Here is a 14,932-nt window from a genome sequence, read left to right as displayed (position 1 = left end):
GGGGTACACCAGCGTGCTTGGATCGATGATGATTTCCAATAAAACATTCCTTGGAAAGCTGAACAAAATGAGTGAAAACTCAATACCGCCACTATCATCGTGACTGAGGTCCAGCACCTGGGATCACAAATGTCACCGAGGGACTCACATGGCCTCCATTCATCTTGCGAGGCTTGGATCCAGTGAGAGAGCCTTCAGAATGTTCTTTGCTTGCCTAAATCACCAGAAATCATGGCCTAAATCAAGGTTTCACCTTTTGCTCTAATGATAACATGCTTTCCGGTTGAGGAGATCATTGTCAGTATCTTGGAATTTAGCCCTACCAACTCCTTCAGCAATAATGTATAGTAGGTTGTGAGGCAAATGTAAGTTTAGCGGGGGCAGCATAGTTCAACAATGTACACTGGAATGTCAGGAAATGTGTTTCTGTCCGTGTCTGAAGCCTTCGCATGAATGATGACTCTTCTGTTTCATAAAACAGAGATACATAATGGGAAGGTTACAGGCGACATGTGGAATGAGGCAGTAGCAATTCTCAGGAATTATGGGAATGTGGACTCTTCCTGTGTGAAAACAAAGCTCTGTTTTCTTGAAAGACTGATTGTGGCCATGGAAAATTAGGTTGGAAAGAGAGCCTTGGAATTTAAAAGGTTGGCATGTAGCCTTCTTGTCTGTGGATTTAGAAGTGCATGCTTTCAAATGTCCCAGGATTCATACCACCTTCATGGATGTATGGAGAACACCCATTTTAATCCTAGTTTCTATGTTTATTGTTGGGACATTTTTTGTCAGTCTATCCGGGTAGTTTGCCAGCAGTTCTTATGGATTGACTGTACCAAAATGGTCTGGACATACATCTCCTCCTCTTCTAGGATCTAAGAATGTGAGCATGCAAGTTTGAATCTTACACACACTCCTTCTAGTAATTTTATATTTTGGTATGGCCGTAGAAGATAGGCATGGAGTGTCTGCGGGATAATCTCTCCTTATGGTCTTGATGTGGCCTTGCTGAGGGTTAACTTGGCATTTTGGCTATGTGTTTTGGGGCTGATGGTAGTCCTGATATCTTAGACATTGTTCTTTTCTCTAAAGCAAATATCAACAAGAAATTGTGTTTCCATTTGATTATGAAAGTGAACTGTATGCTTAGGATCATGCTGTTGATAATAACATATATCTCAGTGACTACAGGTTATGCTTGTGTTTGGTGACCTGAGAGGGTTTGAACAGACACTTTCTCTGTGGTGATCAATGTCAGATACCACAGCAATAGCACTCACAGGAATTTAGAACCAGTCAAAACCTGAATAGGAGATAAATGAGCATGGACAGAGACAGAGAGAAAGAACAATTGTTGAAGAGGCTAAGCATGTGTGAGACAGAGGAAGACAGTGAGAGACAGAAAGAGAGAGCGGGGGGAGAGAGGGAGGGTGAAGTGGAAAAGAGGACACTGTGATATTAAAGCAGATATATTGATTGACAGAAATAAGGAAACCAAATAGGGAGAATGTGAGTGAGAAACTGAGAAGCTAGGAGAGTCACTGCAAGTCAATTTCAGAGAGAAAGTGAAGAAGCGAGATAGAGAAAGAGTACATAAGAAGTCCATTCATCTAATGTGGATGAGAATCTTATATGATATTTGAATCGGTTCTCATCGAAGGCAGAGTAGGACTAATAGGTGTAGTATGTTATGATTATGGAGGGAGCTCCGATTGTGACCAAAGCTATTAAGATTCTGATGGTTTCCATGGGAAGAGTAAGGCCTGATTTTCTCTGTCATATCCGGCTGAACTGAGATATACTTATTTTTGTAGACAACTTCCATTAGCCATGTTAGTGGTCTCATTCTGTTGTGTACCTCGTGCCAATTTCTTTGGATGGTTCTCAAGTGATGTACATACTACTGTAGTTTTCGGGATCAGATATTGGCTGCGTCCCATCTTAAGAACTTTGTTGCATGGTAACCTCCAGGAATTCGGTGATAGAATTGGGAAAATTATGTCCCCAAACAGTTCCTTGGAGGAAAAATATCTCTGATATGGATTGTGAGGGCAAATTTCTAGAAGACGGAAGGAGTGCTGAGAGAGCCCAAGTGTTCGATAAATTAAGAACTAACAACAATGCATCACAGTCTCCATGATTTGCAAGGAATCCAATAAAGTGGGGTTATGTGCTATTTGCTTTACTTTCAGGGACAGAGTCCCTGTCTCATACCGGAAAAGGACGGCTTGCAGAGGAACTGAGTATGGAACATCAGATGAAGTTGGAAGAAGCCTAACATCGCCTGCCCTGAAGTCCTCAGTTGAAGCTCTCTTGCCTGAGGATACCTGAAGTGAAAGGTAAGAAACACTTGACTTTCCAAAGGAACTCAAAGTGCTCAGGTGTTGATGGACTCACAGGAGTTCCCAACCTTGAATCATGATCCTTTGGGACCTGGTTCAGGCTCACTGCCTGTGGCTACTCCTGTGATTGGAGAATAGGCCCATTGGTTCGTGGTAAAGGATGTGAATGTCTTGAATTCTGTTCGCTCACCAAACCTGATCTATTTTGAGTATACTAAGTGTCATGGCAGGGGGTACACCAGCGTGCTTGGATCGATGATGATTTCCAATAAAACATTCCTTGGAAAGCTGAACAAAATGAGTGAAAACTCAATACCGCCACTATCATCGTGACTGAGGTCCAGCACCTGGGATCACAAATGTCACCGAGGGACTCACATGGCCTCCATTCATCTTGCAAGGCTTGGATCCAGTGAGAGAGTCTTCAGAATGTTCTTTGCTTGCCTAAATCACCAGAAATCATGGCCTAAATCAAGGCTTCACCTTTTGCTCTAATGATAACATGCTTTCCGGTTGAGGAGATCATTGTCAGTATCTTGGAATTTAGCCCTATCAACTCCTTCAGCAATAATGTATAGTAGGTTGTGAGGAAAATGTAAGTTTAGCGGGGGCAGCATAGTTCAACAATGTACACTGGAATGTCAGGAAATGTGTTTCTGTCCGTGTCTGAAGCCTTCGCATGAATGATGACACTTCTGTTTCATAAAACAGAGATACATAACGGGAAGGTTAAAGGCGACATGTGGAATGAGGCAGTAGCAATTCTCAGGAACTATGGGAATGTGGACTCTTCCTGTGTGAAAACAAAGCTCTGTTTTCTTGAAAGACTGATTGTGGCCATGGCAATTAGGTTGGAAAGAGAGCCTTGGAATTTAAAAGGTTGGCATGTAGCCTTCTTGTCTGTGGATTTAGAAGTGCGTGCTTTCAAATGTCCCAGGATTCATACCACCTTCATGGATATATGGAGAACACCCATGTTAATCCTAGTTTCTATGTTTATTGTTGGGACATTTTTGTCAGTCTATCCGGGTAGTTTGCCAGCAGTTCTTATGGATTGACTGTACCAAAATGGTCTGGACATACATCTCCTCCTCTTCTAGGATCTAAGAATGTGATCATGCAAGTTTGAATCTTACACACACTCCTTCTAGGAATTTTATATTTTGGTATGGCCGTAGAAGATAGGCATGGTTTGTCTGCGGGATTATCTCTCCTTATGGTCTTGATGTGGCCTTGCTGAAGGTTAACTTGGCATTTTGGCTATGTGTTTTGGGGCTGATGGTAGTCCTGTTATCTTAGACATTGTTCTTTTCTCCAAGCAAATATCAACAAGAAATTGTGTTTCCATTTGATTATGAAAGTGAGCTGTATGCTTAGGATCATGCTGTTGATAATAACATATATCTCAGTGACTACAGGTTATGCTTGTGTTTGGTGACCTGAGAGGGTTTGAACAGACACTTTCTCTGTGGTGATCAATGTCAGATACCACAGCAATAGCACTCACAGGAATTTAGAACCAGTCAAAACCTGAATAGGAGATATATGAGCATGGACAGAGACAGAGAGAAAGAACAATTGTTGAAGAGGCTAAGCATGTGTGAGACAGAGGAAGACAGTGAGAGACAGAAAGAGAGAGCGGGGGGAGAGAGGGGGTGTGAAGTGGAAAAGAGGACACTGTGATATTAAAGCAGATATCTTGATTGACAGAAATAAGGAAACCAAATAGGGAGAATGTGAGTGAGAAACTGAGAAGCTAGGAGAGTCACTGCAAGTCAATTTCAGAGAGAAAGTGAAGAAGCGAGATAGAGAAAGAGTACATAAGAAGTCCATTCATCTAACGTGGATGAGAATCTTATGTGATATTTGAATCAGATCTCATCGAAGGCAGAGTAGGACTAATAGGTGTAGTATGTTATGATTATGGAGGGTGCTCCGATTGTGGCCAAATCTATTAAGATTCTGATGGTTTCCATGGGAAGAGTAAGGCCTGATTTTCTCTGTCATATCCGGCTGAACTGAGATATACTTATTTTTGTAGACAACTTCCATTAAGCCATGTTAGTGGTCTCATTCTGTTGTGTACCTCGTGCCAATTTCTTTGGATGGTTCTCAAGTGATGTACATACTACTGTAGTTTTCGGGATCAGATATTGGCTTCGTCCCATCTTAAGAACTTTGTTGCATGGTAACCTCCAGGAATTCGGTGATAGAATTGGGAAAATTATGTCCCCAAACAGTTCCTTGGAGGAAAAATATCTCTGATATGGATTGTGAGGGCAAATTTCTAGAAGACGGAAGGAGTGCTGAGAGAGCCCAAGTGTTCGATAAATTAAGAACTAACAACAATGCATCACAGTCTCCATGATTTGCAAGGAATCCAATAAAGTGGGGGTATGTGCTATTTGCTTTACTTTCAGGGACAGAGTCCCTGTCTCATACCGGAAAAGGACGGCTTGCAGAGGAACTGAGTATGGAACATCAGATGAAGTTGGAAGAAGCCTAACATCGCCTGCCCTGAAGTCCTCAGTTGAAGCTCTCTTGCCTGAGGATACCTGAAGTGAAAGGTAAGAAACACTTGACTTTCCAAAGGAACTCAAAGTGCTCAGGTGTTGATGGAGCTCACAGGAGTTCCCAACCTTGAATCATGATCCTATGGGACCTGGTTCAGTCTCACTGTCTGTGGCTACTCCTGTGATTGGAGAATAGGCCCATTGGTTCGTGGTAAAGGATGTGAATGTCTTGAATTCTGTTCGCTCACCAAACCTGATCTATTTTGAGTATACTAAGTGTCATGACAGGGGGTACACCAGCGTGCTTGGATCGATTATGATTTCCAATAAAACATTCCTTGGAAAGCTGAACAAAATGAGTGAAAACTCAATACCGCCACTATCATCGTGACTGAGGTCCAGCACCTGGGATCACATATGTCACCGAGGGACTCACATGGCCTCCATTCATCCTGCAAGACTTGGATCCAGTGAGAGAGCCTTCAGAATGTTCTTTGCTTGCCTAAATCACCAGAAATCATGGCCTAAATCAAGGCTTCACCTTTTGCTCTAATGATAACATGCTTTCCGGTTGAGGAGATCATTGTCAGTATCTTGGAAGTTAGCCCTACCAACTCCATCAGCAATAATGTATAGTAGGTTGTGAGGCAAATGTAAGTTTAGCGGGGGCAGCATAGTTCAACAATGTACACTGGAATGTCAGGAAATGTGTTTCTGTCCGTGTCTGAAGCCTTCGCATGAATGATGACACTTCTGTTTCATAAAACAGAGATACATAACGGGAAGGTTACAGGCGACATGTGGAATGAGGCAGTAGCAATTCTCAGGAACTATGGGAATGTGGACTCTTCCTGTGTGAAAACAAAGCTCTGTTTTCTTGAAAGACTGATTGTGGCCATGGCAATTAGGTTGGAAAGAGAGCCTTGGAATTTAAAAGGTTGGCATGTAGCCTTCTTGTCTGTGGATTTAGAAGTGCATGCTTTCAAATGTCCCAGGATTCATACCACCTTCATGGATGTATGGAGAACACCCATTTTAATCCTAGTTTCTATGTTTATTGTTGGGACATTTTTTGTCAGTCTATCCGGGTAGTTTGCCAGCAGTTCTTATGGATTGACTGTACCAAAATGGTCTGGACATACATCTCCTCCTCTTCTAGGATCTAAGAATGTGGGCATGCAAGTTTGAATCTTACACACACTCCTTCTAGGAATTTTATATTTTGGTATGGCCGTAGAAGATAGGCATGGAGTGTCTGCGGGATTATCTCTCCTTATGGTCTTGATGTGGCCTTGCTGAAGGTTAACTTGGCATTTTGGCTATGTGTTTTGGGGCTGATGGTAGTCCTGTTATCTTAGACATTGTTCTTTTCTCCAAGCAAATATCAACAAGAAATTGTGTTTCCATTTGATTATGAAAGTGAGCTGTATGCTTAGGATCATGCTGTTGATAATAACATATATCTCAGTGACTACAGGTTATGCTTGTGTTTGGTGACCTGAGAGGGTTTGAACAGACACTTTCTCTGTGGTGATCAATGTCAGATACCACAGCAATAGCACTCACAGGAATTTAGAACCAGTCAAAACCTGAATAGGAGATATATGAGCATGGACAGAGACAGAGAGAAAGAACAATTGTTGAAGAGGCTAAGCATGTGTGAGACAGAGGAAGACAGTGAGAGACAGAAAGAGAGAGCGGGGGGAGAGAGGGGGGGTGAAGTGGAAAAGAGGACACTGTGATATTAAAGCAGATATCTTGATTGACAGAAATAAGGAAACCAAATAGGGAGAATGTGAGTGAGAAACTGAGAAGCTCGGAGAGTCACTGCAAGTCAATTTCAGAGAGAAAGTGAAGAAGCGAGATAGAGAAAGAGTACATAAGAAGTCCATTCATCTAACGTGGATGAGAATCTTATATGATATTTGAATCAGATCTCATCGAAGGCAGAGTAGGACTAATAGGTGTAGTATGTTATGATTATGGAGGGTGCTCCGATTGTGGCCAAATCTATTAAGATTCTGATGGTTTCCATGGGAAGAGTAAGGCCTGATTTTCTCTGTCATATCCGGCTGAACTGAGATATACTTATTTTTGTAGACAACTTCCATTAAGCCATGTTAGTGGTCTCATTCTGTTGTGTACCTCGTGCCAATTTCTTTGGATGGTTCTCAAGTGATGTACATACTACTGTAGTTTTCGGGATCAGATATTGGCTTCGTCCCATCTTAAGATCTTTGTTGCATGGTAACCTCCAGGAATTCGGTGATAGAATTGGGAAAATTATGTCCCCAAACAGTTCCTTGGAGGAAAAATATCTCTGATATGGATTGTGAGGGCAAATTTCTAGAAGACGGAAGGAGTGCTGAGAGAGCCCAAGTGTTCGATAAATTAAGAACTAACAACAATGCATCACAGTCTCCATGATTTGCAAGGAATCCAATAAAGTGGGGGTATGTGCTATTTGCTTTACTTTCAGGGACAGAGTCCCTGTCTCATACCGGAAAAGGACGGCTTGCAGAGGAACTGAGTATGGAACATCAGATGAAGTTGGAAGAAGCCTAACATCGCCTGCCCTGAAGTCCTCAGTTGAAGCTCTCTTGCCTGAGGATACCTGAAGTGAAAGGTAAGAAACACTTGACTTTCCAAAGGAACTCAAAGTGCTCAGGTGTTGATAGAGCTCACAGGAGTTCCCAACCTTGAATCATGATCCTATGGGACCTGGTTCAGTCTCACTGTCTGTGGCTACTCCTGTGATTGGAGAATAGGCCCATTGGTTCGTGGTAAAGGATGTGAATGTCTTGAATTCTGTTCGCTCACCAAACCTGATCTATTTTGAGTATACTAAGTGTCATGGCAGGGGGTACACCAGCGTGCTTGGATCGATGATGATTTCCAATAAAACATTCCTTGGAAAGCTGAACAAAATGAGTGAAAACTCAATACCGCCACTATCATCGTGACTGAGGTCCAGCACCTGGGATCACATATGTCACCGAGGGACTCACATGGCCTCCATTCATCTTGCGAGACTTGGATCCAGTGAGAGAGCCGTCAGAATGTTCTTTGCTTGCCTAAATCACCAGAAATCATGGCCTAAATCAAGGCTTCACCTTTTGCTCTAATGATAACATGCTTTCCGGTTGAGGAGATCATTGTCAGTATCTTGGAAGTTAGCCCTACCAACTCCATCAGCAATAATGTATAGTAGGTTGTGAGGCAAATGTAAGTTTAGCGGGGGCAGCATAGTTCAACAATGTACACTGGAATGTCAGGAAATGTGTTTCTGTCCGTGTCTGAAGCCTTCGCATGAATGATGACACTTCTGTTTCATAAAACAGAGATACATAACGGGAAGGTTACAGGCGACATGTGGAATGAGGCAGTAGCAATTCTCAGGAACTATGGGAATGTGGACTCTTCCTGTGTGAAAACAAAGCTCTGTTTTCTTGAAAGACTGATTGTGGCCATGGCAATTAGGTTGGAAAGAGAGCCTTGGAATTTAAAAGGTTGGCATGTAGCCTTCTTGTCTGTGGATTTAGAAGTGCATGCTTTCAAATGTCCCAGGATTCATACCACCTTCATGGATGTATGGAGAACACCCATTTTAATCCTAGTTTCTATGTTTATTGTTGGGACATTTTTTGTCAGTCTATCCGGGTAGTTTGCCAGCAGTTCTTATGGATTGACTGTACCAAAATGGTCTGGACATACATCTCCTCCTCTTCTAGGATCTAAGAATGTGGGCATGCAAGTTTGAATCTTACACACACTCCTTCTAGGAATTTTATATTTTGGTATGGCCGTAGAAGATAGGCATGGAGTGTCTGCGGGATTATCTCTCCTTATGGTCTTGATGTGGCCTTGCTGAAGGTTAACTTGGCATTTTGGCTATGTGTTTTGGGGCTGATGGTAGTCCTGTTATCTTAGACATTGTTCTTTTCTCCAAGCAAATATCAACAAGAAATTGTGTTTCCATTTGATTATGAAAGTGAGCTGTATGCTTAGGATCATGCTGTTGATAATAACATATATCTCAGTGACTACAGGTTATGCTTGTGTTTGGTGACCTGAGAGGGTTTGAACAGACACTTTCTCTGTGGTGATCAATGTCAGATACCACAGCAATAGCACTCACAGGAATTTAGAACCAGTCAAAACCTGAATAGGAGATATATGAGCATGGACAGAGACAGAGAGAAAGAACAATTGTTGAAGAGGCTAAGCATGTGTGAGACAGAGGAAGACAGTGAGAGACAGAAAGAGAGAGCGGGGGGAGAGAGGGGGGGTGAAGTGGAAAAGAGGACACTGTGATATTAAAGCAGATATCTTGATTGACAGAAATAAGGAAACCAAATAGGGAGAATGTGAGTGAGAAACTGAGAAGCTCGGAGAGTCACTGCAAGTCAATTTCAGAGAGAAAGTGAAGAAGCGAGATAGAGAAAGAGTACATAAGAAGTCCATTCATCTAACGTGGATGAGAATCTTATATGATATTTGAATCAGATCTCATCGAAGGCAGAGTAGGACTAATAGGTGTAGTATGTTATGATTATGGAGGGTGCTCCGATTGTGGCCAAATCTATTAAGATTCTGATGGTTTCCATGGGAAGAGTAAGGCCTGATTTTCTCTGTCATATCCGGCTGAACTGAGATATACTTATTTTTGTAGACAACTTCCATTAAGCCATGTTAGTGGTCTCATTCTGTTGTGTACCTCGTGCCAATTTCTTTGGATGGTTCTCAAGTGATGTACATACTACTGTAGTTTTCGGGATCAGATATTGGCTTCGTCCCATCTTAAGATCTTTGTTGCATGGTAACCTCCAGGAATTCGGTGATAGAATTGGGAAAATTATGTCCCCAAACAGTTCCTTGGAGGAAAAATATCTCTGATATGGATTGTGAGGGCAAATTTCTAGAAGACGGAAGGAGTGCTGAGAGAGCCCAAGTGTTCGATAAATTAAGAACTAACAACAATGCATCACAGTCTCCATGATTTGCAAGGAATCCAATAAAGTGGGGGTATGTGCTATTTGCTTTACTTTCAGGGACAGAGTCCCTGTCTCATACCGGAAAAGGACGGCTTGCAGAGGAACTGAGTATGGAACATCAGATGAAGTTGGAAGAAGCCTAACATCGCCTGCCCTGAAGTCCTCAGTTGAAGCTCTCTTGCCTGAGGATACCTGAAGTGAAAGGTAAGAAACACTTGACTTTCCAAAGGAACTCAAAGTGCTCAGGTGTTGATAGAGCTCACAGGAGTTCCCAACCTTGAATCATGATCCTATGGGACCTGGTTCAGTCTCACTGTCTGTGGCTACTCCTGTGATTGGAGAATAGGCCCATTGGTTCGTGGTAAAGGATGTGAATGTCTTGAATTCTGTTCGCTCACCAAACCTGATCTATTTTGAGTATACTAAGTGTCATGGCAGGGGGTACACCAGCGTGCTTGGATCGATGATGATTTCCAATAAAACATTCCTTGGAAAGCTGAACAAAATGAGTGAAAACTCAATACCGCCACTATCATCGTGACTGAGGTCCAGCACCTGGGATCACATATGTCACCGAGGGACTCACATGGCCTCCATTCATCTTGCGAGACTTGGATCCAGTGAGAGAGCCTTCAGAATGTTCTTTGCTTGCCTAAATCACCAGAAATCATGGCCTAAATCAAGGCTTCACCTTTTGCTCTAATGATAACATGCTTTCCGGTTGAGGAGATCATTGTCAGTATCTTGGAAGTTAGCCCTACCAACTCCATCAGCAATAATGTATAGTAGGTTGTGAGGCAAATGTAAGTTTACCGGGGGCAGCATAGTTCAACAATGTACACTGGAATGTCAGGAAATGTGTTTCTGTCCGTGTCTGAAGCCTTCGCATGAATGATGACACTTCTGTTTCATAAAACAGAGATACATAACGGGAAGGTTACAGGCGACATGTGGAATGAGGCAGTAGCAATTCTCAGGAACTATGGGAATGTGGACTCTTCCTGTGTGAAAACAAAGCTCTGTTTTCTTGAAAGACTGATTGTGGCCATGGCAATTAGGTTGGAAAGAGAGCCTTGGAATTTAAAAGGTTGGCATGTAGCCTTTTTGTCTGTGGATTTAGAAGTGCATGCTTTCAAATGTCCCAGGATTCATACCACCTTCATGGATGTATGAAGAACACCCATTTTAATCCTAGTTTCTATGTTTATTGTTGGGACATTTTTTGTCAGTCTATCCGGGTAGTTTGCCAGCAGTTCTTATGGATTGACTGTATCAAAATGGTCTGGACATACATCTCCTCCTCTTCTAGGATCTAAGAATGTGAGCATGCAAGTTTGAATCTTACACACACTCCTTCTAGGAATTTTATATTTTGGTATGGCCGTAGAAGATAGGCATGGAGTGTCTGCGGGATTATCTCTCCTTATGGTCTTGATGTGGCCTTGCTGAAGGTTAACTTGGCATTTTGGCTATGTGTTTTGGGGCTGATGGTAGTCCTGTTATCTTAGACATTGTTCTTTTCTCCAAGCAAATATCAACAAGAAATTGTGTTTCCATTTGATTATGAAAGTGAGCTGTATGCTTAGGATCATGCTGTTGATAATAACATATATCTCAGTGACTACAGGTTATGCTTGTGTTTGATGACCTGAGAGGGTTTGAACAGACACTTTCTCCGTGGTGATCAATGTCAGATACCACAGCAATAGCACTCACAGGAATTTAGAACCAGTCAAAACCTGAATAGGAGATATATGAGCATGGACAGAGATAGAGAAAGAACAATTGTTGAAGAGGCTAAGCATGTGTGAGACAGAGGAAGACAGTGAGAGACAGAAAGAGAGAGCGGGGGGAGTGAGGGGGGGTGAAGTGGAAAAGAGGACACTGTGATATTAAAGCAGATATCTTGATTGACAGAAATAAGGAAACCAAATAGAGAGAATGTGAGTGAGAAAGTGAGAAGCTAGGAGAGTCACTGCAAGTCAATTTCAGAGAGAAAGTGAAGAAGCGAGATAGAGAAAGAGTACATAAGAAGTCCATTCATCGGGGCTGGGGATTTAGCTCAGTGGTAGAGCGCTTGCCTAGGAAGCACAAGGCCCTGGGTTCGGTCCCCAGCTCCGGAAAAAAAAAAAAAAAAAAAAGAACCAAAGAAGTCCATTCATCTAACGTGGATGAGAATCTTATATGATATTTGAATCAGATCTCATCGAAGGCAGAGTAGGACTAATAGGTGTAGTATGTTATGATTATGGATGGTGCTCCGATTGTGGCCAAATCTATAAGATTCTGATGGTTTCCATGGGAAGAGTAAGGCCTGATTTTCTCTGTCATATCCGGCTGAACTGAGATATACTTATTTTTGTAGACACTTCCATTAAGCCATGTTAGTGGTCTCATTCTGTTGTGTACCTCGTGCCAATTTCTTTGGATGGTTCTCAAGTGATGTACATACTACTGTAGTTTTCGGGATCAGATATTGGCTTCGTCCCATCTTAAGAACTTTGTTGCATGGTAACCTCCAGGAATTCGGTGATAGAATTGGGAAAATTATGTCCCCAAGCAGTTCCTTGGAGGAAAAATATCTCTGATATGGATTGTGAGGGCAAATTTCTAGAGGACGGAAGGAGTGCTGAGAGAGCCCAAGTGTTCGATAAATTAAGAACTAACAACAATGCATCACAGTCTCCATGATATGCAAGGAATCCAATAAAGTGGGGGAATGTGCTATTTGCTTCATTTTCAGGGACAGAGTCCCTGTCTCATACCGGAAAAGGACGGCTTGCAGAGGAACTGAGTATGGAACATCAGATGAAGTTGGAAGAAGCCTAACATCGCCTGCCCTGAAGTCCTCAGTTGAAGTTCTCTTGCCTGAGGATACCTGAAGTGAAAGGTAAGAAACACTTGACTTTCCAAAGGAACTCAAAGTGCTCAAGTGTTGATGGAGCTCGCAGGAGTTCCCAACCATGAATCATGATCCTTTGGGATCTGGTTCAGCCTCACTGCCTGTTGCTACTCCTGTGATTGGAGAATAGGCCCATTGGTTCGTGGTAAAGGATGTGAATGTCTTGAATTCTGTTCGCTCACCAAACCTGATCTATTTTGAGTATACTAAGTGTCATGGCAGGGGGTACACCAGCGTGCTTGGATCGATGATGATTTCCAATAAAACATTCCTTGGAAAGCTGAACAAAATGAGTGAAAACTCAATACCGCCACTATCATCGTGACTGAGGTCCAGCACCTGGGATCACATATGTCACCGAGGGACTCACATGGCCTCCATTCATCTTGCGAGACTTGGATCCAGTGAGAGAGCCGTCAGAATGTTCTTTGCTTGCCTAAATCACCAGAAATCATGGCCTAAATCAAGGCTTCACCTTTTGCTCTAATGATAACATGCTTTCCGGTTGAGGAGATCATTGTCAGTATCTTGGAAGTTAGCCCTACCAACTCCATCAGCAATAATGTATAGTAGGTTGTGAGGCAAATGTAAGTTTAGCGGGGGCAGCATAGTTCAACAATGTACACTGGAATGTCAGGAAATGTGTTTCTGTCCGTGTCTGAAGCCTTCGCATGAATGATGACACTTCTGTTTCATAAAACAGAGATACATAACGGGAAGGTTACAGGCGACATGTGGAATGAGGCAGTAGCAATTCTCAGGAACTATGGGAATGTGGACTCTTCCTGTGTGAAAACAAAGCTCTGTTTTCTTGAAAGACTGATTGTGGCCATGGCAATTAGGTTGGAAAGAGAGCCTTGGAATTTAAAAGGTTGGCATGTAGCCTTCTTGTCTGTGGATTTAGAAGTGCATGCTTTCAAATGTCCCAGGATTCATACCACCTTCATGGATGTATGGAGAACACCCATTTTAATCCTAGTTTCTATGTTTATTGTTGGGACATTTTTTGTCAGTCTATCCGGGTAGTTTGCCAGCAGTTCTTATGGATTGACTGTACCAAAATGGTCTGGACATACATCTCCTCCTCTTCTAGGATCTAAGAATGTGGGCATGCAAGTTTGAATCTTACACACACTCCTTCTAGGAATTTTATATTTTGGTATGGCCGTAGAAGATAGGCATGGAGTGTCTGCGGGATTATCTCTCCTTATGGTCTTGATGTGGCCTTGCTGAAGGTTAACTTGGCATTTTGGCTATGTGTTTTGGGGCTGATGGTAGTCCTGTTATCTTAGACATTGTTCTTTTCTCCAAGCAAATATCAACAAGAAATTGTGTTTCCATTTGATTATGAAAGTGAGCTGTATGCTTAGGATCATGCTGTTGATAATAACATATATCTCAGTGACTACAGGTTATGCTTGTGTTTGGTGACCTGAGAGGGTTTGAACAGACACTTTCTCTGTGGTGATCAATGTCAGATACCACAGCAATAGCACTCACAGGAATTTAGAACCAGTCAAAACCTGAATAGGAGATATATGAGCATGGACAGAGACAGAGAGAAAGAACAATTGTTGAAGAGGCTAAGCATGTGTGAGACAGAGGAAGACAGTGAGAGACAGAAAGAGAGAGCGGGGGGAGAGAGGGGGGGTGAAGTGGAAAAGAGGACACTGTGATATTAAAGCAGATATCTTGATTGACAGAAATAAGGAAACCAAATAGGGAGAATGTGAGTGAGAAACTGAGAAGCTCGGAGAGTCACTGCAAGTCAATTTCAGAGAGAAAGTGAAGAAGCGAGATAGAGAAAGAGTACATAAGAAGTCCATTGATCTAACGTGGATGAGAATCTTATATGATATTTGAATCAGATCTCATCGAAGGCAGAGTAGGACTAATAGGTGTAGTATGTTATGATTATGGAGGGTGCTCCGATTGTGGCCAAATCTATTAAGATTCTGATGGTTTCCATGGGAAGAGTAAGGCCTGATTTTCTCTGTCATATCCGGCTGAACTGAGATATACTTATTTTTGTAGACAACTTCCATTAAGCCATGTTAGTGGTCTCATTCTGTTGTGTACCTCGTGCCAATTTCTTTGGATGGTTCTCAAGTGATGTACATACTACTGTAGTTTTCGGGATCAGATATTGGCTTCGTCCCATCTTAAGATCTTTGTTGCATG

The 14,932-nt window shown here is 42.3% G+C and overlaps 1 long non-coding RNA gene and 6 other non-coding genes across 7 annotated transcripts in view; all 7 read left to right on the top strand.

Annotated features, from left to right (window-relative positions):
• Positions 1–19: 19 nt before the first annotated feature.
• Positions 20–112, top strand: LOC134485435 (small nucleolar RNA SNORD116). Its single transcript, XR_010063474.1, has one exon. It is a non-coding gene; the product is annotated as a small nucleolar RNA SNORD116 (small nucleolar RNA).
• A 2,455-nt stretch (positions 113–2,567) lies between these two features.
• The window catches only part of LOC134483370 (uncharacterized), a 56,565-nt gene continuing 44,200 nt past the window's right edge, over positions 2,568–14,932 (top strand). Inside the window, exon 1 of the long non-coding RNA XR_010060235.1 lies at positions 2,568–14,932. This exon is cut by the window's right edge and continues 18,745 nt beyond it. This is a non-coding gene — a long non-coding RNA (uncharacterized LOC134483370).
• Positions 2,592–2,684, top strand: LOC134485434 (small nucleolar RNA SNORD116). Its single transcript, XR_010063473.1, has one exon. It is a non-coding gene; the product is annotated as a small nucleolar RNA SNORD116 (small nucleolar RNA).
• LOC134485501 (small nucleolar RNA SNORD116) lies at positions 5,163–5,255 on the top strand. Its single transcript, XR_010063539.1, has one exon. It is a non-coding gene; the product is annotated as a small nucleolar RNA SNORD116 (small nucleolar RNA).
• LOC134485433 (small nucleolar RNA SNORD116) lies at positions 7,735–7,827 on the top strand. The gene has a single exon (XR_010063472.1). It is a non-coding gene; the product is annotated as a small nucleolar RNA SNORD116 (small nucleolar RNA).
• On the top strand, positions 10,307–10,399 carry LOC134485432 (small nucleolar RNA SNORD116). Its single transcript, XR_010063471.1, has one exon. It is a non-coding gene; the product is annotated as a small nucleolar RNA SNORD116 (small nucleolar RNA).
• LOC134485431 (small nucleolar RNA SNORD116) lies at positions 12,993–13,085 on the top strand. The gene has a single exon (XR_010063470.1). It is a non-coding gene; the product is annotated as a small nucleolar RNA SNORD116 (small nucleolar RNA).

Source organism: Rattus norvegicus, chromosome 1, assembly GCF_036323735.1.
Source record: "Rattus norvegicus strain BN/NHsdMcwi chromosome 1, GRCr8, whole genome shotgun sequence".
Lineage (NCBI taxonomy): Eukaryota > Metazoa > Chordata > Mammalia > Rodentia > Muridae > Rattus > Rattus norvegicus.
Note: the sequence above shows the minus strand (reverse complement) of the source record. Positions and strands in the feature narration are given on the sequence as shown.